This window comes from Corvus cornix, chromosome 2 (assembly GCF_000738735.6).
Source record: "Corvus cornix cornix isolate S_Up_H32 chromosome 2, ASM73873v5, whole genome shotgun sequence".
In the NCBI taxonomy this organism is placed as follows: domain Eukaryota; kingdom Metazoa; phylum Chordata; class Aves; order Passeriformes; family Corvidae; genus Corvus; species Corvus cornix.
Window position 1 is genome coordinate 98,692,408 of NC_046333.1, and position 22,305 is coordinate 98,714,712.

Below are 22,305 nucleotides of genomic sequence, written 5' to 3' on the forward strand. Positions count from 1 at the left end.
CCTAGCATAGCCCTGAGGGCCCAGTGCAGAAACAGCAATCTTGAAGTTTCTCCCAGAGCCCTTCTTCAGAAGAAGCTGAAGAGAGTATTTTTGACCTTGTAGAGCAAACAGCTGTAGAGGTAGAAGTCTCTTGCAGAGAATACTATGCCATCAACCAACATGTTTTTGCTGAGAGACGAACTCTTTTGCTGCAAACAAAATGTGATGCAGCCTGCTGTCTATCTGTACTCTGTGATAGCATAGGATTTAATGGAGCTTTGCTGACACAAAACTTCAATAATGTAGTACAAATCAGTCCTGTTCTAAAAATGAGTGTCAGCTTACTCTAACACACTTTCTCTTATTATTCTCTACCCTCTCATAATTAAATAAAAATGGTTAGCTTTTCTGAGCACTTATTTGCTTTGAGAAACCAAGTTCGACATTCTGCCTGTGTTGACACATAGATCTTATTCCTCTTAGATTAAAACAAATTCTAAATCTATTAATTTATATGGATTTGCTTTCTTCCCTGCTAGGTGCATTACACTGCTCTAGATTACAATGAATATAATTTCCTGTCAAACGTCTTTTTTTTTTGTTTTCACATAGTCCCTCTGCTTTTCATTAACATGAACATGGGATAAGCTTATGACAGTTTCTTTGACTTCTACTCACCCTCTTCAAACCTCCTAATTGTTTTTCATCTCTGCTTTAATTGTATAGCTCCACAAAAACATTTCTCTCTTCTTTCCTCTGTAGTCAAAAGAGCTCCTCTTTTTGAGCTACCCTTCGCTTGTTGGTTCAGTGCTGGGTAAAGCTACTTGAGTTGCCTCTCAGTACGACCCTTTGAATTTTGTTTTGTGCACATCTGTTTTTTCTTTGTTAGGAGAAAACAAAGCAAACAATGGTGTGTTATGTGTCAGAGCACAGCTTTTACACTCTTACACCATCATTGCACTTGCTGTCTAAGGCCCAGTAGCACTGCTATCAGGAATGTTATACCTTGCAATTTTATCTAAAAGGCTAGAATGAATGACTTAATTCTAGTATATATTTTGATACTGCACAGTCTGAGAGTATGATTGCATTAACTCCAGTTAGAAAAAGACTGGAATTCAGACCACTTCTTAAGAAATAAATGCATGTATTTCTCTGTAAGTGAAAGCTCAGATATTTATGGTTTGATGGTACAAAGGAGTTGATCTCTAGCTTAATCTAAAGCCTACTGAATCAATGAAAACACTTCCACTGGCAGCAGCTAATTTTGTAGCAGATCCCTTGCACAGTATCTGTCCTCCACTGTTGGCCTATGCCTTGTTCTGTGACTGTATCAGCAAAGAAAAGGAAAGAGCATCTTACTTAACAGCTGACATAGGATACATCCCTGCTAATCAGAGATAAAAAATACCACTTCAGTAGAAGATGTAAATGTATTTATAAAAGCAAGAGTAAAATTATACACCTTTACAACTAATTTATCACTGTTCACAGTTTCCAGTCCATGGCAAAATAAATAAAAATAAATATTTACTAGAGGAAAGTGGATCTGCATTTAGAGAATTTTAATAAATGTTTAAAAGAAAATCAGCATAGTTCACTTGGCTTTGGCAATCACTTTTATCTTCTATCTGTCTGTCTTTGATGGATGTTGTTCATGCTCTTTAGTTTACAGTAACAAGCAGGTTTTTAATTTTTCTATCTTCCTTCTCTCTAGTGCCAGACTATGATGGATGATATGACAAAAATATTCATCAGTAAATTCTAAATCCTGAATACAAATTAAATCAGTAATATAAGAAACAGATTTGCATTCTCCTTTGACATTGTTGTAACTGCATCTACTACTCTCATTTTTCCCTTCTACTTGTTTAATCATGATAATAATACTAAATCAGCGTTAGAATATCTTGTATTTTGTTTTAAGTACATGAGCATACAGTATTGTTCTGATATACCTTGTGTCATTATTTGAGCTGAGGTGTTTGGATTTTGAATTGAAGCAGCATCAGCTGAATGAGAGATAACCATCAAGGACTGGATTTCCAACCAACCACATTCTGTGCTCTAAACAGCATGGGTAAAAAATTTTACTGGGTAAAAAAACTGGCTGTCTGGGCAGGCCCAGAGAGTGGTGGTGAATGGAGTTGTACTCTGCTGGTGGCTGGTCATCAGTGGGTTTCCCCCAGGCTCAGTGTTGAAGCTGGTCCTGTGTAACATCTAGTACCTATAATCTGGATATGATTATGAGGGGACTGAGTGCACCCTCAATCAGTTTGCAGATGACACCAAACCGGGCAGGAGTGTTGGCCTGATGGAGGGTAGGAAGGCTCTGCAGAGGGATTTGAACAGACTGGATTGATGGGCCAAGGCCAATCCCTGGAGACATTTAAAATGCATGTAGAAGTGACACTTGGGGGCATGGTTTAATGGTGGGCTTGGCAGTGTTAGGCTAATTGGTTGGATTCAGTGGCCTTAATGTCTTTTCTAACCAGAACAAATCCATGAATCTGTGATTCTATTATATGTTCCAGTTGTTTTTATTTTACTCTCCTGAAGGAAAATGTTCACTTTAACAATTTCTTTCCTCCAGTTCAGGGGTGTATGAGTCCCTAAAGGTCTGCTGCTTTTAAATGGTTGCTTGGAATCTTTCTGAGGTCCTCTGTCCTCCATGTAGGGAAAACCAGTATTTCCTCATAGACAAAAAGAACAGTGATAAAAGAACTAAGGAAAATTTTGATCTTCCTTTTTAAGAGTATTTTCTTTTACACACAATTCCTACTTTAGAAAGGAATTTCATTCTCAGTCACTCTTGCATGAGACCTCTGTTAGGGACAAATGAATGCACACACAAAGAAGATTGTGATGTTGAAGTATTCCTGAGAGATGAAATAACTGTTCAGGAATTTTAAAAATGACACTTATGGAAGTCAAGGAGGACTAAAACAAATTTATACAACTCAAAATGTTACTAGTTAAAAATCAATAGGTAGAAGAAAGCTGGATGAATTTAAAATGCTCCTTCTTATATATACTATATTTTTAGTAATGTTAATTTAGCATTGCAGTTATTCAGTCTTGCTGAAAAGCTACTTTAAGGTCAATCTCAATAGAAGATCAGATTGACTCCAAATAAAGGATTATGGATTATTTTTATGGTGTGGAATGCACCTTCTGCAGTCTCTTTTACAGTTCTCTTCAAAGGTAAGGCTGACCAGGTTGAAAAGAGATGTCAAGGCATCCTTATTCTTTAATCAATTTCCAGCCACAGGGTTAGACTTTTTGGTCACCTAATTTAACCTTTTCAGGTGACAGATTTTATCCCATAATTCTTATATCTATCTTAAGGCTTTACATTTTTACATAGTATTTCAGTATCTGAGCATAGATAACATCTGGTGGAGCTATAAAATTTATTTTAGAAAAGTTCTTAGTCTAAAGTTAAAGACTTGCAGAGGCAGACCTCAACAGCATATTGATGAAAGGATTTCAGTGTTTAGTTATTGTAAGTGTAAAAACTAAGACTGATTTCTAGCATGAACTTTCCTCCTCTGGCTAGTGGGTTTTGTGATAAGCATGAATAAATTGAAACTCCTTTAAAAAGCAAAAAAATGTACCTGCATAATTTATGCTTTGGATGGCTAGAAATGAGCTCGAAATATGCCCCTGATAGCATATTTTGAGACATTGTATTCCATGCAACCCAAATATCTAAGAGAACAAAGAAGCCAGCAATCAAAACTTCAGATCACCCTCAGCTTCCCCTGCAGAGCAAATAAAACCAATATACCAGCACAGTTTATTATATCAGATACAGGCTGTGAAGTTCCATTCATTTATGTTTTACCTGTCTTATCATTGAATGTTTCAGAAAGTGTGGAAGTTCCTGTTGGCAAAGAGAAGCTGAAACAAATCTTTCTGGGACCAGGAACAAAATGATCATCATGCCTGTGTTCTCATCAGGCAGCAGTGATGCCCTTGGGAATTGGTGTGCTCTCAAAGGGTTTATTACAGTATCTGTCTCAGAGGGAATATAACTTTTGTGAGACTAGAACTTGAGCAGTGAAAACCTGTAGGACACAGAATGGCAGAAACACATTACTGGGGAAAAGAGACAAAATGGGTAAAATCTACAAATTCACAGAGAATGCTTTGGAAAGAAAAGAAAATTATTGATTTCTTGCATTTGGGAAATTATCCTCTTAAGGCAGAGAAGAAGTAGAATGATTATCTGTTTTAATTATAAGACCAAAGACAACAAGAGAAAAAAAAGGCAAAGAGGTGATTGAGAGCAGCTCTGTAGAGAAAGATTAGAGTGTGATGGTTGATGAAAAACTCACCATGAGCTGGCAGCCTGCACTCACAGCCCAGAAAGCCAATGGAATCCTGGGCTGCATCCAAAGAACTGTGGCCAGCAGGTTGAAGGAGGTGATTCTTTCCCTCTACTCTGAGCTTGTGAGACCCCACCTGGAGTGCTGTGTCCAGTTCTGGTGTCCTCAACCTAAGAAGGAGGTGGAACTGTTGGAGCAAGTCAGAAGGAGGACCACAAAGTTGATAAGAGAACTGGAGCACCTCCCCTACAAACACGGGCTGGGAAAGTTGGGGCTGTTCAGCCTGGAGAAGAGAAGGTTGCATGGAGACCTCACAGCAACTTTACAGGGGACCTACAGGGAAGAAGGAGAGGGGCTTTTCATCAGGAACTGTAGCGACGGGACAAGGAGTAATGGGTACAAATTAAAAAGGAGAAAATTTAGGTTAGATATTAGGAAGAAATTTTTCAGTGTGGAGTGTTTAGACACTAGAACAGGTCACTCAGGGAGCTTGTGGATGCTCCAGTCTCGTCAGTGCTCAAAACCAGGCTGGGTAAGGCCTTGAGCAACCTGATCCAGTGGGAGATGTCCATGAACCCATGGTGGGGGGTTGATCTTTAAGGTCCATTCCAACCCCTTTAACATTCTGTGGTTTTATGATTTTATGAAGTATAAAAGATATTTTATTTTAGAGAATCCTTGAAATGCAGAGGATATGCTCTCAGAAGTATCCCAGAATACATCAGAGCAATGAGACCACTAAGTCAGGGAAGGGTGTTTTGTTGTTTATTGTTTTTTCCTGATTCTTCTTATGTAGTCTGACAGCAATTTGCTTTCAAGTATGAGCAAAATGCCCATATGTGTAATACTCACACCTGTCACAAATTCTTAAAAACATTTATTGTAAAGAAAGAATTTCATCTTCAGCCAGAGCAGCTGGAGGTGTCTGGGGAAGGCAAATCTTATTTCCAAGATCTAGTTGTTCTGATACTTTGGTGCTAAAGGATTATCAGAGTACTAAGGGAAGCTCATATCTTATGTACCTCAGGCAGAGGCAGAGACTGTCCATACAGAGAAAAGCCATGGGATTCAAAACCCACAAAAGCTCTCACAGCAATTCTTCAGTGTTGAAGCAAGGGTGCTCAATTATTTCCATAACATATTTTGTTTTCTTTGTGCCAAGTGAGTTTGTACAATTCACAGCTGAGAATTTAATCTAACTTGAAAAAAACTTGCAGATAATATGCATTCTAATAAAATTTATATTCTGATTGTAAATATAATTAAAACATATTTATGCTTCTTTTTTTTCACTGTATGTATCGTATGGTCATAAAGAAGATCTACATATGTCTCTCTTTTTTCACTTTCCTTGGAATCTTCTCCCCTCCAAGATATACCACAATTGTGATTCTACAACTTTACACAGTGTTACTCAGTCCACAAAGTAACTTAGCAGTTTTTACCTTCCACTCTATGTGTTCATCATTGATGCCTCTTGATAGTGTGCAATGTGAGTGAAGGAAACTGGGACCTCCTATCTGAAAACACATTTAGATGTTCCAGTTTGAGTGGAAAATAGACATCATTCCAAGTAATGCTCGGAAAAGAAACCCCAAAAAAAACAACCTTTTTGTTTCACAGTAATTCCAAAGACTTAGCATCAGCAGTTACTATAAATAGCAGCAGGTACTGAAAATGCTGTGGAGTATATTACAAATGTGTTTGAATTACTGTACCAGCACTGTGTAAAAGGCCATATGAATATTTAGGGAGCAGTGAAGAACACCTCTGTGATGCATAAAAGAGGCAATTTCTAGTGTGTATCACATTAGAAGAACAAGTGCCTGAGTCCTTGGCTGGTGCTTTAATAGCTGGAAAATCCCACTTTTCTTTTTTCTTTTCTTGAAGTGAGGAAAGACAGCCTCTTTCAGTAACAACCCCAAGTCATGTCTGAGAAGTGGGACCAGTGTAACTCACCACTGCATCCATGTACAGGTGTTGTCAGGTGAGAACTGAAATTTTAGGAGGGTTCTTCATGGCACCCAACAACTACACTACAGTCTACAGTTGCAATCCAAAGGCTAAGCTTCATTTAAAAAAAGTATTCTCTTGTACACAGAAAATAATTTTGAAGAAGCTACCATATTTTTATCCTAGTATACGAATTCATGGTATGTGATGTGGGGTCTCAGAATTCCAATTTTTCATACTGAGGTTTCAGCTAGGTATTTAAAGGCACTGAAAATCTGTGAGTTGCAGGCAGGAGAGAACTTCATATAAATATCAAATTTAGTCAGGATGGTTTGTGTTCTGGATGTCAATGAAGGGCACAAGGGGGAAAGGACAGAGCGGAACAGGGAGCTTGCTGAACGGCTTTAAGCCTCTGGGTGAGCTCAGGGCAGACCCTGTGCCTATGAAATCATTTTCTATTGTTAGCCTGTACAAAATGTTTGACTGTAAGCCCAGAGGGAAACTAGGCTGGTTTTGTGCCAGACTACGGTTATGAGGACAGTGTATGACTGCTGCACTGCACATACAGAACAAAGAATTACAGATTTACTTTTTCTTCTCTGTGAGAGTCGGCTTAATGACCATTATTGTGATTTTCTACAACAAATCAGTAAAAAACCCTTGTGTTCGGGCAGATGTGTTTCTCATGCATTAGAGAAGGGAAACCTTGACTCTGTGTACTGAGGGTGAAAGGAGAGTTATTTCTACACTTGGAAAGGTGACCTGCCCCAGAATATCTCAGCTGAAATTTGCTGCCCTGTCTTTATACAAGCCTTTACCTTTACACACACAATTATCCTGGTTATCCACCCTGGTGAATAAGAAAAATCTTTCTGCACATAAAAGCATATAGCTTGGGTTTTCCCTCAGAGAACCAATGCCCTCAGAGTACATAATGGGGGGGGAGGGGGGGTGGGGAGAGAAAAACAAAATGGAAAACACTTTTAGAACTATTTCTAGTAATAAGCAATGAGATAATTATATACCTGAAAACATCTTATGATCCCATATCATGGGAAGCTCTTCAGTACAGTGTTCTAGTAAGCATGAGTAAGAGATTAATGTAGAAGTTAATTTAAAATAATTTTATTTTAATAAATCATAAGCATTCCTTTCAATCCCTCCATTTTAGCATTAACACCTGAGAGTGATTCATCTGTTTAGTTGTATTTCTGCATTACTGGTTGTAATAACTACTCAGGTTGGGAATCTTAGTTTTGGATGTTGATGGACAGGCAATTTCATTTTAGACCCAGGTTATACTTTCTGCTCATTTTTTTCAGATATGAAGGTGTAAGGCTATAAAAATAGAAAGTACTTTTCACAGGTCATTTGATTCAGCTTTGGAGAATAAAGTGTTGTGATATCGATCATGTCAGGATCTCTTCCTCTGCTTTAACTAAACCAGGTTAACATTAATTACAGAGCATTTAAGAGTCATCTGTTTAAAGGGGAATAGCTGGGAGGAAGGCTAGATGGAAGAACTTAATAAAGTTCTATTTTGGTTGGCATGTATTTTGAACAGCAAAGTGTGTTAACAACCTTGAGTATGATTCACATTCTGTCAGAATGCTCAGCAGGTGTAGGTTCCTTTGCAGCAAAAGTAGAATGAATGTCATTTGGAATGTGAAGCAAATACGTAAAACAAGTATCCTAAAACATAATTTCTCTAAGGAAATTGTCACTGTCAAAAGTCATGAAGTGATTTAGTGTAAAGGAAACTCTAGATAGTTTTGCTTCTTTCCTCAGGGCTCACTGATATTAATTATTTTCAGGAATCTGTATATTTCTGCGAAACAATAAAGACAAGGAATACTGACTCTGAAATAAATAGTTTCATTAAATAAATGCCCCTAGGTAAAAATATGCTCTGTGAAATGCAACTCTCTCAAAGTGCTATATATAATTGTTCTGCCACAGATCCTAAACTGTGTTTACCTGCGTACTTCCAACGAGGTAAGGTATATACCACTAAATAAGTAATATAGCATATCTGTTATGTTAAGAGGGTTTTTACTTAGATTAAGCTGAGCATAGGACATAGGATTTTCTTTTAGATGTCACCTGAAACTAAAACTTTTGGTTGCTATAAATAAGTTGTGGTACAATTTGTACTGTATAAAATGCAAACTTCTCAACTTGGTGGTTGTTTTACTCAGCTCAAGTCCCTTTTAGTGTGACAGTGCCCTTTTAAAACGCATTAGGTGCTTGCCAAATTCTGGATAAAGAATACTCATAAACTCTTTTTGATAATTCCGGTGGGTTATCATAGTAATCCCATGTGTTGGCAAGGGCCAAGCACAGCCATATATTGGCTTGTAAATTAATCTTAGTAACATGATAACATAGTAGCATCCTTTGCATAGGATGAATGGATAAACCAATCATATCTGGTTAAATTCAGTTTTGGGTTTCTGTGTTTGCAAGTGTATGGTCATCTTGACTTATTCTGGCAAGTGAATATTAGATTATACTTAATGGTAAAACTCTGGGTTTGTCTTTGTTGCTATTGTTTTTGTGAGAAAAGAAGTGCTGCACTTCTTGTTGACTAGGTCTCAAATATCAGCTCTGGTAGGTTTTTTTTTCTTTTTTATGGATTAGCATGCAAAATAGTGAATTTATAATAAAATTCCACCAGAACAGGCTTGAATTCATTATTCTAGAGGTCATGTCCATCTCTATTAAAAGTGAAAAAACAAAACAAAAAGCTAGTTACAGTGATTCAACTTGCAAGTTATACAAAGTATAATCTCTTCCTAGAATCACAGCATATCTCAAGCTGGAAAGGACCCACGACAAACTTTGAGTCCAAGTCCCGGCTCCTAAGAAGAGTAGCTTACCTCTTATAGAGAAAAAACTTGTTTTATCCAGTGCTACTCTCATACTTAGGGGTCCTACTGAACACAAGGACTCCATAAAATAGACAGACACCCCATTCTGATGGTAGATAACTGTGGACCATCTCTGTGTAAAGAGGTCTTCATCTTAGTGAGATGTCTGAAGTCTTCTGGATAACCAGTAATGAAAAATTTGTTGGTTTTTTTTTTTGGGTTTTTTTTAATTCTATCAAACTAGATTTTAAGGAAGCCTTTACCAGTTTCCCAACAGTTTTTCAAAATGCTTTTGATCTGTCTGATGTCTGATGTTCTTCAATATCAAGGGTTCTGTTGAGAAAACGGCGTTTCTTCTTGAAGGTGATGTAATGAGAAAACACTGGCAGATAAGAGGTAATACACAGCAGGATGAAAACTTTGCACCATGTCCCTATGAACTAAGACAGTAACACGTTATTTTCATTAGATCCCAATTCTGGAAAAATAAAAATTGTAAGTGAGGACATAAAAGGCAGGAAAAAAAGTTGCTATTATTGGTAGAGTTAGAAGATTTACTCCATGATTAATTTTAGTGTCATTGGGACTCAACTTTTAGATCCTTCAATCCTACTTAATCTGCACTGAGTGCAGCTCTTCCTAAAAACAAAGCATGAACAAATGGATTCTCTCTGTTTGGAGGGTGCCTGTAGTGTTCCAAAAGAGGTACTTTCATTCGCTTACTTTTTCTATTAAGTATCTATTCAGGAACCGGCTATAAATACAGTAGTTGGTTAAATAATCTGCAGTTTGAGAGAAACAGTACATTGAAGAGGAGGGCCGTGAAGATCATCAGAGGGCTGGAATACCTCTTGTATGAAGACAGGCTGAGACAGTTGGGGTAGTTCAGCCTGGAGAAGAGAAGCCACCAGAGAGACCTGATTGTAGCCTTCCAGTACCTAAAGATGTCCTAGGAGTAAAGTGGAGAGGGGCTTTTTACCAGAGTATGTAGAGATAGAACGAGGGAAAATGGCTTCTAAATGGAAGATGGTAGGTTTGGATTACATATTAGGAGGAAATTTTTTACTGTGGGTGTGATGAGACACTGGAACTGGTTGTCCAGAAAAACAGTGGTTGAACCATCCCTGGAAGTATTCAAGGCCGGGCTGAATGGCTCTGAGAAACCTGGTCTATTGCAAGCTGTCTCTGCCCACGGCAGTGTAGTTGGAACGAGATTGTCTTTAAGGTCCTTTCAAAACCAAACCATTCTGTGTGTCTATAGTCTGAGTCCCCCAAGTACCCTCAGCACTACAAGTAAAAGGCATTTTCTGCTGGCCATCAGCCCAATATCAAGACATCAGAATCATGTCAGAACAGGCTCTCAGCCCAAAGGTGAGATTGGTGACTGAAGGGAACATTTTTACAAATGCTGAGTTAACAGAGGGCAGTATAATATCTTTGCTATTCAGATATTTCCTATTAATAGAGCAGGGACCTTGGTATTGCACATACAATTCTGCTCAACCTCATCAAGATGCATTTTTTTCTACTTGAATCACAGCAAGGTATGTTTTGCAAAAAAAGCTTGTACAATCAAAAAGAAAATTGAATTATTACAGGGGAAACATTTTAACAATAAAAGCTGTGAAAGTCTCCTGAAAGTGAGATTCAGTCCAATCTGACACAATAAATTGTTTTACTGTTGAACAGAGTCCCACTAACAAATATAGATTACATCTGTAAGACCCAGTTTTGCCTGCAGCTAATGCACCTAGAAGATGTATTACCTGTGCAGCTTTCATGTTCGCAGGCAGTAGAAAGAACTTGTTTCTGTTTAAGTATAGGGTGAAATGTAAAAGAATATGAACGCTAAAGCTTAAAGTCAGCCAAATACTCAAAATATTTAGCACCAGTAACTGACTTAATGTTCTAAATAGTCTAAGGAGTCTACATCCATACCACAAGTAAAATATGCATTATTATTTACTGGAATATGGAATTTTTAAAAATTGCTTTGGTCACGATATTAAAATGCCAGACAGAAAGAGGAGGTGTGCTCTGTATTCTGCTGCATGCCTCCTTTGAACTATTAGTACTTCACGCTGTAACAGGCTGAAAATGAAGTGCAAACTCATTAGTGTAATTATTTATTCTCTTCCTTTTGTGGAGGCTGTGCTGAAGGGTGGACATCTTTAGTTTAATCACTGATTACATTTGTTGCCACATGAATCTGTAAAGCAAGTGTAGCAAATCTATTGCTATGCTGAGTTGTTGGGAGCCCCAGTTCCTGTTCTCAAATTTGTAGCTCTGCTGTATGAAAAACAGAAAACCCACTTTTTCCTGCTGGTGGTTTGAATTGCTCTAATTTGTTCTGGTAATGGCTCCAGATGTCACAGTAAAAAAGGAAGCCCGGCCCCACAAAAAAGATTGCCATTCTGACCTTCTATTGAATTCTAGAGCTCTTGCCCTTTTTTGTCTTCTGAACAAACCCAGCACTCACAAACATGCTGAATGGAGTGGAAAAAGCAGCTTGACTCTAGTGAAAGAAGTTACAAGCAGAGCTGAGATGGCTGCTTGCCACTTTCCCTGTCAGGGTGACATCTGCCACAGTTTGCTGAGCTGCTTTTTTGGGGGGGAAAATGAACCTTCACCTCAGCAGGGCTGATCCTCTCCCCCTGCTCCTGTACCTTTGTTGTTTGTTTTTATTTTTTCCAAAAATTTTGCATTTTTCGTTCTGTTTCTGGAGTCCATCTTTTAGGAGAGGTAAAAGCTCTGTCTTACAGGATTTTTACATCTTCCGCAAGATCCTGATATTATTTCTTGTCATACAATAAAAATTTAGTTTATTACATTTACCACTCTATTTGTCTTGGCAAAAAAAGCCAGCAGAGTAATTCAAAATGAATATAGACAGATGTCTGCTCACACTGATAACAGTCCACTGACATAATACAGAAAGGCAATGTGTTTCAGGCATCTTTGCCTTTAATCCATATTTTTGGTTAACTAATCTTTGCCATAATCAAGACAAAATGTGTGAAATTCTATTTTCCTGTTTTCAGGAGGAAGTAACAAATCTTAGCAATACTGATTTTGGATGCAAATATGTGTGCATATGTGTATGCACATGGGTGTGCATTTGTGTGTGTCTATATATATCTCCAAGGCCTTGTTGCTGACTTTATTTCCTTAACTGCTTTTTAAATAAGCCTAAACATGGCTCTCCCACAAAATTGGATACAGAGCAGGATACAGTTGCAGCTTTCACAAGCAGAGAAAGGGTCATTAAAAGAAAAATAAGAAAACATACTCAAAACCCTCATTTGCTTCGTGAGGGCGTAAGTACCCTTGGCAACCCAACGAGAGCATAGATTTTGATCTGTCCTCCTAACTGTCTCAGATGTACTATTCAGCATCCTCCAGGGCAGAGCCATGCTGCTTGGCAGAGGGCATAATCTCCCAGCGCTACATGAGGATGTCTCTATTTAATGAGTGCAGAAAAAGAGGGAATAACCACCAAAGACGAGCCCAAGCAACAGGTAATGTGCAAATCACCCATAAGAACATTTTAGAAGAAGACTATAGCCAGCCCTTGCTCATGCTAATTCATATTTACTCAATTAGAGAAACTCAACAAGCATGTACAGTACTTCATGATTATATGCAGGAAGCAAAATTACATGGATATGTATTTCGTTCAATACAAAGCATTCAAGTGGGAAACCTGACTCTCTGCTGAAATAAAATATTCTTTTTGAGCCTCAAGTTCAAGAGAGTGGAAAGCAAGGGAGAATTAGAGACTAATGTGAAAGCAGGCTGAAAATACAAAGGATTTTAGAATATCAACATTAGAACCCATCTTGGACTTTAAAATAGTCAAGGGTCTTCCCCATGAGATTCCTCACAGGATACACATGGGAGAAGAAAACTCTTCTGTAGAAGAAGTATGTCTGTTTTTATATTTATCTTTATAACTTTACATCTATCTTCATATCTTTATTCTTTATGTCTTTATCACTATCTTTATCAATATCAACATATTTTTATTAAATTTCATCATCACTGTATGCTTCATTAAGCTAGATCACTCCTTTTGTGGTTGCTTTGAATTTACACACAAGAAGCAATTAAATATTCACATACTGAATTTTTCCTTGGTTTCTGTTCTTGATTTAAAATGGAAGTCATGTAAAAAGTATGTTAATTATGAGGTTTCTGCTTTGGATCAAGCCCACAATGGACAGATTAGACAATATGGAAAATTGGGACAAGTTTATTATTCACTTATCTGACAGAAAGTGCAGGAGTTCAAAAAGACCCACAGTCTACTGAAACCCAGAATAAGAGTTTTCCTATTTCATCTTGTATCTGATACAATCTTCAGTCAATTTGCAAAGCAAGTTTCCTTTTCTTTGCAGAGTATTGTGGTGCATTGCTAAGTTATTTCTTTGTTTGACTTTTGTGTTAGAGATATGTAAGTGCTGAATTCAATTATTCTTTCATCAGAATAATTCTTATTTTTACAATTCAGAAAGCATGGTAGGCTGTACATAAATGTGAAATATGCTTATTTTAAGAAAAAAACAAAGCCTCATGAAATTGCACAAAAAAAATTAAAAAGAGAGAAAAAGAAAGAAAGAAAAAGAAAAAAAAGGAAAGAAAGAAAGAGAAAAAGAAAGAAAGAAAAAGAAAAAAAAGGAAAGAAAGAAAGAGAAAGAGAGAAAGAGAGAAAGAAAGAGAGAGAAAGAGAGAGAGAGAGAGAGAGAAGAAAGAAAGAAAGAAAGAAAAGAAAAAAAAAGAAAAAGAAAAAAAAGAAAAAAAGGAAGAAAGGACAGAACCTCAGCAAATATGACACTGGGCCAACTGTCCTTCTCCATGGATTCATGCTGTCTGGAGATTTCTATCTAACTGTTTTCTTTTTTCTTCATCCATTGCCTGCTATTTATCATCAGTCCACCTCTTTTTTTTTGTTCTTTGCAGTAGTAACTGACTCCCACCTGCACTAGCAAGTTGAGGTCACTAAGGCAAGTGCCTGTGTCCTGCTAGAACTGATCATTGAGTTAGGTGTATGAAACACATATGACAGAGCAAGGTCCTTCAACTTCTTTCCCTCCATTTTTCATTTCTATTCAGGTAGCTATCACTTCAAGGTTCTTCCTCCCAGCCTGTCATTTGTTTCTTATTATACTACCACATGAAAAATAGAGAGCACTCCAACCTTTACAAGATATTATCTCCTAAGTATTGTTCTTCTAACAGTTCAGAAACACACTCTTCACTAAAAAACATATCACTGAGGTGTACTATTTTAAAAATACAGGGTTTTTTTCTAGTAACAAGTTTTACTACAGGGAAAAAGCTGCAAAGAAAGAAAGAAGCCAACTCATTAGGAATAACCCATTAAATCTTAATGAAAATACATTGCAGAGGAGTCATGTATCTGCAGGGATGACATAAATAATAATTCAATGTGAAGTAAAATTCACTCAAATACCTATGATAGTAACTTTTGTTGATGTAAAGCACTTTAGGATATTCCATAAGTGCCATTAGGCTATTTATCTTTGAGCAAAAATGTATTTGGGACTAGCACAAGGTCTTTTGCTTAAAATGGATAAATTTACTTGCATATTAATAATCGGCCTCATACTCTGACATCACTACTCCACTCAAATATTTAGTGGTGTAAAAATAGATGTATTTTTGTAAATATGTGAAGCAAATTTCCCAGCTTTTTCTTTTGTTTTGTTGACTTGACATAGTTACTTAATTCTGTTTAGGAGTGAATGGCACATGCAATGACTGTTTCCTAAAACTGTGATTTGTATCTGACGGCCAGCATCTGAAGCCTCAGGAATGTTTTTATATTAATCTTAGTCCAGAACTGAATTAAATTCTCTAAAGGAAGAAAAATTATTGATTATTCTATTTCACTGATTTTCAGAAACAAAGATTGGATGTAAACATAAAATTTGAGGCTAGCCCTTCCTAGACAGTCTTCATGATCTAGAAAGAATTGAAATTGTTATGTTTTAACAGACTTTATAATCAAGTAAGAATGGGAACAGAGTTTCATATGAGGTCCAGCTGCTGTAGTCACTAGTGCAAATCAAAATCCCTGTCTTTATACCAGATCTGGTGCCAGGCTATCTGATGTTGATGAGAGCTTATAAAAGCACAACATCATGGAAAAAGAAGACACATTCTGAGGCCAATGACATAAGATTTAAAAGATTTCAGAGAAGTATAGAGAAATAAATTTTGAAAGAAAAGATCCTTCCTTCCACATTTCATTCAATGGGTTTAAAATCTACTGAAGACTGAAAATATGTTCATCCATGCAGTATAAATCAATCTCTAACTTTTGGATAATAGGTAGAAAGATTGGCTAAGGACGATTATTACATTGTTGAAAACTGACTTTTGAAACAAATTGTTACAGCAGCCTTTTAACATTTAAAGACATGATGTTAAGATAACCTCATATCCCAGGCCCCTGGTGACATAGAAAATAAAACTGGGATGGACCTTAAGGCACCATTAGGTCATTCCTTTACCAAAAGGCAGAATCATCTGAACTTAAAACATTGCTGACAGATGTTTTAATAGTTTGGCCTAAAAGCCAAATGTTATTACATACCTTCCTTCCTGCATCTAGACCTTCATCACCCTCAAACTTTTTTTGTTACATCACATGGTAAACTCCTGTATAAATCACTCCTAACTCAATGCCTATCACTTTATAGGCAAGAAATAACTTACCTATTCTCACTGCTAGATTTATTCCCCCGATATCTATCCTCATGCTGTCCCATAAAGAATAGCATTCTTTTTTTTTGTCCTGTCTATGAATACCACTGTGCATATTTTATCCTATTCCTTCATATATTGCTTCTCCTTTTTTCCTAAATTCTTAGCAGATTTCAGTATTTCAAAAAATTCATATATTGTAATAGACTGCCCTTTCATGATTAGGCTCTTCTTTATTAAACACCACAATAACTGTGTAGGCTTTTCAAAATATTCTGCATGGTGAGATGTTCCTCAGTTCTGTGGATCTATAGCCTTATCGATAGCATAATCTTGTTGCCTGGGTGGTTCAAAAACATTCAGATGTAATGACTCAGATGTAATGTATCCAATTCTCTACCAATTTGCTTGAAATATCACCCTCATTTTCATTTTTAAATTTCCGTAAAAAAACTTGCATTTTCTCTCCATTCAGGAGTCTGATTCCAATATTTGGTCTCAATCATGTTTTGCCACTCTGCCAACTTACATCTAAATCATTGCATTGCTTGTCCCTAGATTTGTGTAAATGACCAAAATTAATATTGATGTTAGTTAGTTTGATGAAACTCCCAAACCAAACAGAAAAATGCATGTTTGCTTTATATGTGAAATTATTAAAGCGTAACCAAAGCAAAATGATGAAACTAAACTGTCTATGATAAGTAAATAAATAAATAGTACTCTGGATATGCCCCAGCATATTGTGTTTGGTTTACTTCTATTGATATAATTTCTGTTTTCTGCTGCCCCTCTTTGAAATATCAAAAAGATTACCAGTTCCAGCAGTGTGCAAAAGAGAACTGGAAAAAGAATTAATGGGGAAAATTATAATTATTTGAAGACACAGACAAACTAGACAATAAGTGAGAGCATTCTAGCAACCTCAGAAAGAGCATTATAGGAAATGACATATAAATTAAAAATTGGAAATCACCATATGTACAATAAGTATGAAGAAAGAAAAGAAAAAAAACCCAACTCCTTAGAACTGTAGTTATGGCAGACACCAGATAAATTAATTAAAAATACACAAAACTTCATTGGCGTCTATGGCACTGCTAAGAGTGGTAGAACATGCGTGGCTAGGTTTTCTTAGAAGTAATTAAAAATACTGTAACAAGAAAAACTCTTCATACAAGTAGATCAAAGAGAAGAACTCATCTTAATATTTTGCATTATTCATATTTGTCTAATAAAAAAAGAAAATAATTGCTGTTCTTTGAGGAGGTAAATGGCAGCTCAGTAATCAAAGATGACATGGTAACTATCACATGTACTTTTTGTAAAGCAGAACTATACATCGGTTTTGAATGTCAGTGTTAATGTCACCATCCCCAGCAGTAATATAAATAATCACAACACCGCATCAGTTTTTCCTCTGTGAGCATGAAATAAAACTGTTGAAGCCTGAAATGAATAATTTTTCTCAGAAGATGGCAATAACGGTAACATGAACAGTTACAGGAAAGGAAATAAAAACTTCTGTTGTCTTAATCATTTTGTGGTGAAACACACAGTGCTGTGTCCTGCTGCCTTGTTCCCCTCCTCCCTGGGAGGGAAAGTGACACAGCAGTGCCAGTGGATGAGGCAGGGACCTGCCCCTTGCCCACCTTTCTCTGCCTTTCCCTGCTCCCACAGGGCTGCCTGCTGTGCCGCTGCTCTGCCATCCATCTGCAGGCCAGCTCCTCTTGCAGGAGCAGCAGCCTGGGAGGCAGGCAGGCCGTGCTTGGAGCAGAGACCAGAAGCCATCCCCTCACCCTGAGGATTCATGCCTTGCTGATAGATGCCTCTTTTTTACTTCAGACACAGGGAGCCATGTGTGAACACACGGGGCTTGGAAGGATTAACCTTTTTTTGTATCTGTAGTCCTAATATATCTCTGTGTTGGTAATTTAAGAGAGTTTCAATTATCCTCATCAGAGTGTTCACTCATGCAGCTTCAATAAGTAAAATAACTGGGTCTAAGCATGTTTTTTTTCTTTTCCTGATGGATGTTGTGGTTAAGAGGACATGACAGTGAGCTGCAAGAGTCATTATCTATTAATTTTGCTGGTTTATTTTAGTAAGCAATTTATAGCTTTTCCAGAATGTCTTTTACATTTTCCGCTCATTAATTGAGTCCCATTTATACTATTTCTTTTGCATTAAAAGATGTATTGCACTATTTAAAGTCTTAATTTAGCCCATATGTCAAAACTATATCTAAATGAGCCACTTAGAGCACTTTTGTATGAATTACATTATGTATGTCTTTCCCTCTCTGTCTTTTTTATCCTTGCAGTTTCAGTTTCCTTATTAGATGGTAGGAAAGGAGCAAATAAAATATAAGTATAATAAGCAGCAACATTAAAACACAACTTGGGACTACCAAGTCAAGTTCAAGCTCTAGAAGATATTTTTAGTGCCTGAAAATTCCTGGCTTTTCATTTATCTGAGTTCCTAATCTGTGTACTGAAATTATTGCAGCTATCCTTAACAAAAAGAAGGTGCAAACTTTCTCATGATAATCTCTTCTTTGTAAACCCATGTTAGGGAGATAAAAGAGGAAAAACAGAAGTGGGGATCCAGGTGGGCCATTATCAGAACATCATTCTCAAAGCTCATCTAGTCTTCCATCTTTTGACAGTCCTTTTACTCCAGCAAAAAAAAGACCAGAACAAAACAAAAACAAACCCTCTCTACCCTAGAGTCTACCCCGCTATTACTGAGCCTAGGACACATTCTATGTTTAAACAGGATTGTTTGGGTTTTTTCTGGAAACTCTTCTTGAGGTTTTGTATGCATATTTGATTTCTAGCAAGTAATTTCTTCCTGTTTCATATATTAGCTGTGAGCTAGATAGTTTACTGGTTTAAATTTTTATATCTTTCCTTTAAGGTCCCTGCTGAATGCCCCATGGACTCCAAAAACTGTATTTACAACAGGGTACAAGAAACATTGTTCTTTTCCATGGTTGGAAGCAGGCAGTGACATCTCCTGTTGGGAGTAGTACCTTTGCACTGCTCAAATGTGCATGTAATAGAGATGCTGATATGGATGTTCACAGTACTAGTGTTTGTCAGCTGCTCCATTGCAGATGTGAGAAGCTCTTTTTTTCCCATTATCACTGTATAAAGTGTCAGTGTTCTTTATGCTTCTTTCTTTATTCAGGGAGTTTGGTGAACTTTTTTTCTACTTTATCTTTTTATAAGCAAAGTATGACTCTTTTAGATTACTTAATGCATGTACGATATTTTTAGGATCTCAATTAATACTAATTAAGACATTTTTTTGCCCATAAAACTGTGAGTGTTTTCAACAGAGGTTTACTTTTCCTTCTACGCTATTTTGTGCTAGTATATTGCATATTATAAGATACAATATTGTCAGTGGTTATAATAATCATCTTTAACATCTGTTCTTTGCAAATACCAACTGGTTCTTAATTTGATTCCATATTTAAAAATAATTACCAGCTTTCAGCTTTCCTATTTAATGTCAAGTCATATTTCGTTTCAATGTATTTTACTATGTAGCTGATTTTGTTTATTATATAGCTGATTTTTAGCTTATAACAGATTGCTATTTCTCTCACCTTAGGTATATTTGGTGACGTGAATAGCACTCCTTGTTATATTGTTCCATTGGCTACTTTCTTTCAAACCTGGTAAAAAAACCCAAAAAACAATCACAACCATTTTATCTATTTCCCCATTTTCTCCTGAGAAAGAATTGAATGTACTACAATTTGGAGATATGTGTACTGATATGTAATACCCAGCAGTGTTGTTTTTTTCTAGTAACTACTCTCTACACAGATCTGAGTATTTATTTATTTATTTATTTATTTATGCTATACTTTGGAAGACTTTGTGTTTTGGGCCAAATGCCTGTATGATACTTTCATGGGAAATCACTTCAGCCCCTGGACTGCTACTGCACCTTCTCCAAAAACAAGAAATAGGAAAATTCTGAACCTAAATCTTCAGTGTTACGTGTCAGATAGTAAATTTTTAATTATCAGTGTTGACGTATTAGAACTTTATTGGGGTTATTTGCTTAGATCCTAACTTGCTCTTCATTTCTTCAAGAAATGCACCCTAGCCAGTCCTTGTGCCTTGTGCAGAGTCCTTTTCGCACTGTAGTGGAGGGAATCATGACATGTTTTCAATTTACTCATTCTGTGGAAAGGCTTGAGTTATTTGGGTCATTCTGAAGTATTATTACCCTTTCAAAAGTCTGTTCTCTCTTCCAGATCTACTCTGCTCTGTTGGAGATACTTTTTACCTTTCTCTGTCTTCAAGATAATGTTGGAGAAACCTGAAACCACATAAGGATTTGATCAGGCTATTGATAAGGATAGTTCAGAAGAAGAAGTAAGGATCATGTTACCCCATAATGCCTTGCTACCTCATTTTGATGACTTTCTGGATCAGTTACCACTACAAACTGTTGAAAACTGGCTCCTAATCTAGCTAGACCTTAGTCTCATCCAATGTGGTGATTTACCAAAATATGAATATCGATCTAATATCGATATCCAACTGAGACGGACAAAAACTCTCTAACAGTTTAGAGTCAGAAAGTGCATGTTTTATTTGGCGCCAGGCTCTGCGTGGGATAGCTCCCTAAGACGCAGGCCCTGATACAAGCAAACACAAAGCTTTTTATTTCCAAATATTATGACTATCCAAAATACAAATGCATATTCATAGCGTTAACACCTCCCATTCTCCACTTCGTATGGAAATGAGCTTAAATGTCATTAAGCATGCGTAGTGTGTGTTCTGAATTGAGTCGGTGGTCCTGAATTGGGTCAGTGGTTCTAAGGAAGATGAAGTAACTCATCTTCCTCACTTTGACCTTTTTGCCTTTCTGAACTTTAACAATCCTAATTACTTTAGTGACCTCTAAGTTTCTTCTTGCATGACTTTTGGACAAGTTCCCACAAAGGGAGGAAATTGTAATTGTCCTTGTTCCCTACACAAACTTATCAATATTTGTACTCTTTATTCTAAGCACAGCTAAGCAAACATGCAAATGACAGATCATCAGCTATTTGGTAATTGGTTACTAACATCTAAAAACCCATTTCAGGTCCAGCTCTCCTAACTATTTTAATTAAGTCTCACTGGTCCCAAATTCTTTCCTATTCCACCCGTTCCAACACAGCTAGCCTATAACTAAAATCTAGCCTATAACTAAAATCTTTATGTTTCTTCTAAATCTATGTTTCATTGGCTCTTCCAATGTTTCTATAATTACTTTTGTGCTGGTAATGCATTTATTCCATATTTCTGCTGAACATATTTTAAGTACCCTTGATATTCATGGTCATAAATATTCTCAGAAGAAAGCATGGTCTGCAAAAATATTTTTAAAGATTGTTGTAAGTAGTTATCCCTGTTATGTTTATTACAGCTTAGATGAAGAAGGGTGGATATTGCATTAAGTGAATATGAAGAACGCAGCTTGTAAATATTGGTGTAATAGGTTGGTGCAAAATATCTCTACAAAATTGGCCTAAGTGCCCAGTATAGTTAAACACAGCCAAAATGCATTTTATATGTATAAAACACCAGGAGTACTTTTTTTTCCTTTTAAGATAAGAAAGTATTTTGAATTAATCAAGAACTGAGTACAAAACAAGCAAAGGTACACAAGTTTTTACTTTTAAAAATATCTATGAATATGTAGTTTTCATTTGTACTCTTAGCTATACTTCCTGAATGGCAATACACAGAAGCTGAGGTCTCAGAACATTTTCTATGTCCTTCTGATCTGCTAGGGTCACTGAACAGAATATTCAAATTCTAATGCAAATATAAGCTGTTAGAAAATCTCCAGCTTTTCAGACCCACTGACACTGGTCAATTCAAAGCTGATAATTTCTTTGCAATGGAAGTGCTCTGGTATGGACATACACATATTTTCAAGCTTTTCTTTTACTGTTGAAAGAAAAATCCATTTTCTGATATTTTCCTGGTTATGCTTAAAACAAACAGATCTAATACAGATGATGAATTATTGTTTTTAATTTAAGAATATTAGACTTAACCTTTAAAAACAGCATCAGAACCTCTGATTTTTAATTGAAATATTTAGGATATATGTATATTTTTGGATGAAGTAACTTTATTCTCTGTATGTACAGTACCTAACACAAGGAAAATACTATTTGTTAAAGTCTCCTAGACATTACTGTGCATAGTATGAAAAACTAATAACATTATTAACCTACTGGGGTAACACATCAGAATAAATTTATTTCTTGGTCATTTCCCTTATTTTTTTACAGAATTACAGTCCTAGTAGTTTGAAGGTTTTATGAAATAAATCAAATGGTAAAGATGTAATATGAAAGAGTGAATTAGTTTGTGACAATATATTTGCATTTGAAGCAAAAAGGGCAGAAAGTCAAA

At 36.5% G+C, this 22,305-nt stretch overlaps 1 protein-coding gene across 2 annotated transcripts in view; it reads left to right on the top strand.

The window, feature by feature from the left end:
- CDH19 (cadherin 19) overlaps positions 1-22,305 on the top strand; it is a 116,943-nt gene that overhangs the window by 12,600 nt on the left and 82,038 nt on the right. Inside the window, exon 2 of one of the 2 annotated variants that reach the window (XM_020584394.2) lies at positions 20,139-20,259. The exons of the other annotated variant lie outside the window; for it this stretch is intronic. The gene's annotated coding sequence lies outside the window, so the exon portion shown is untranslated. The remainder of the gene's footprint in view (positions 1-20,138; positions 20,260-22,305) is intronic. 2 annotated transcript variants of the gene reach the window in all.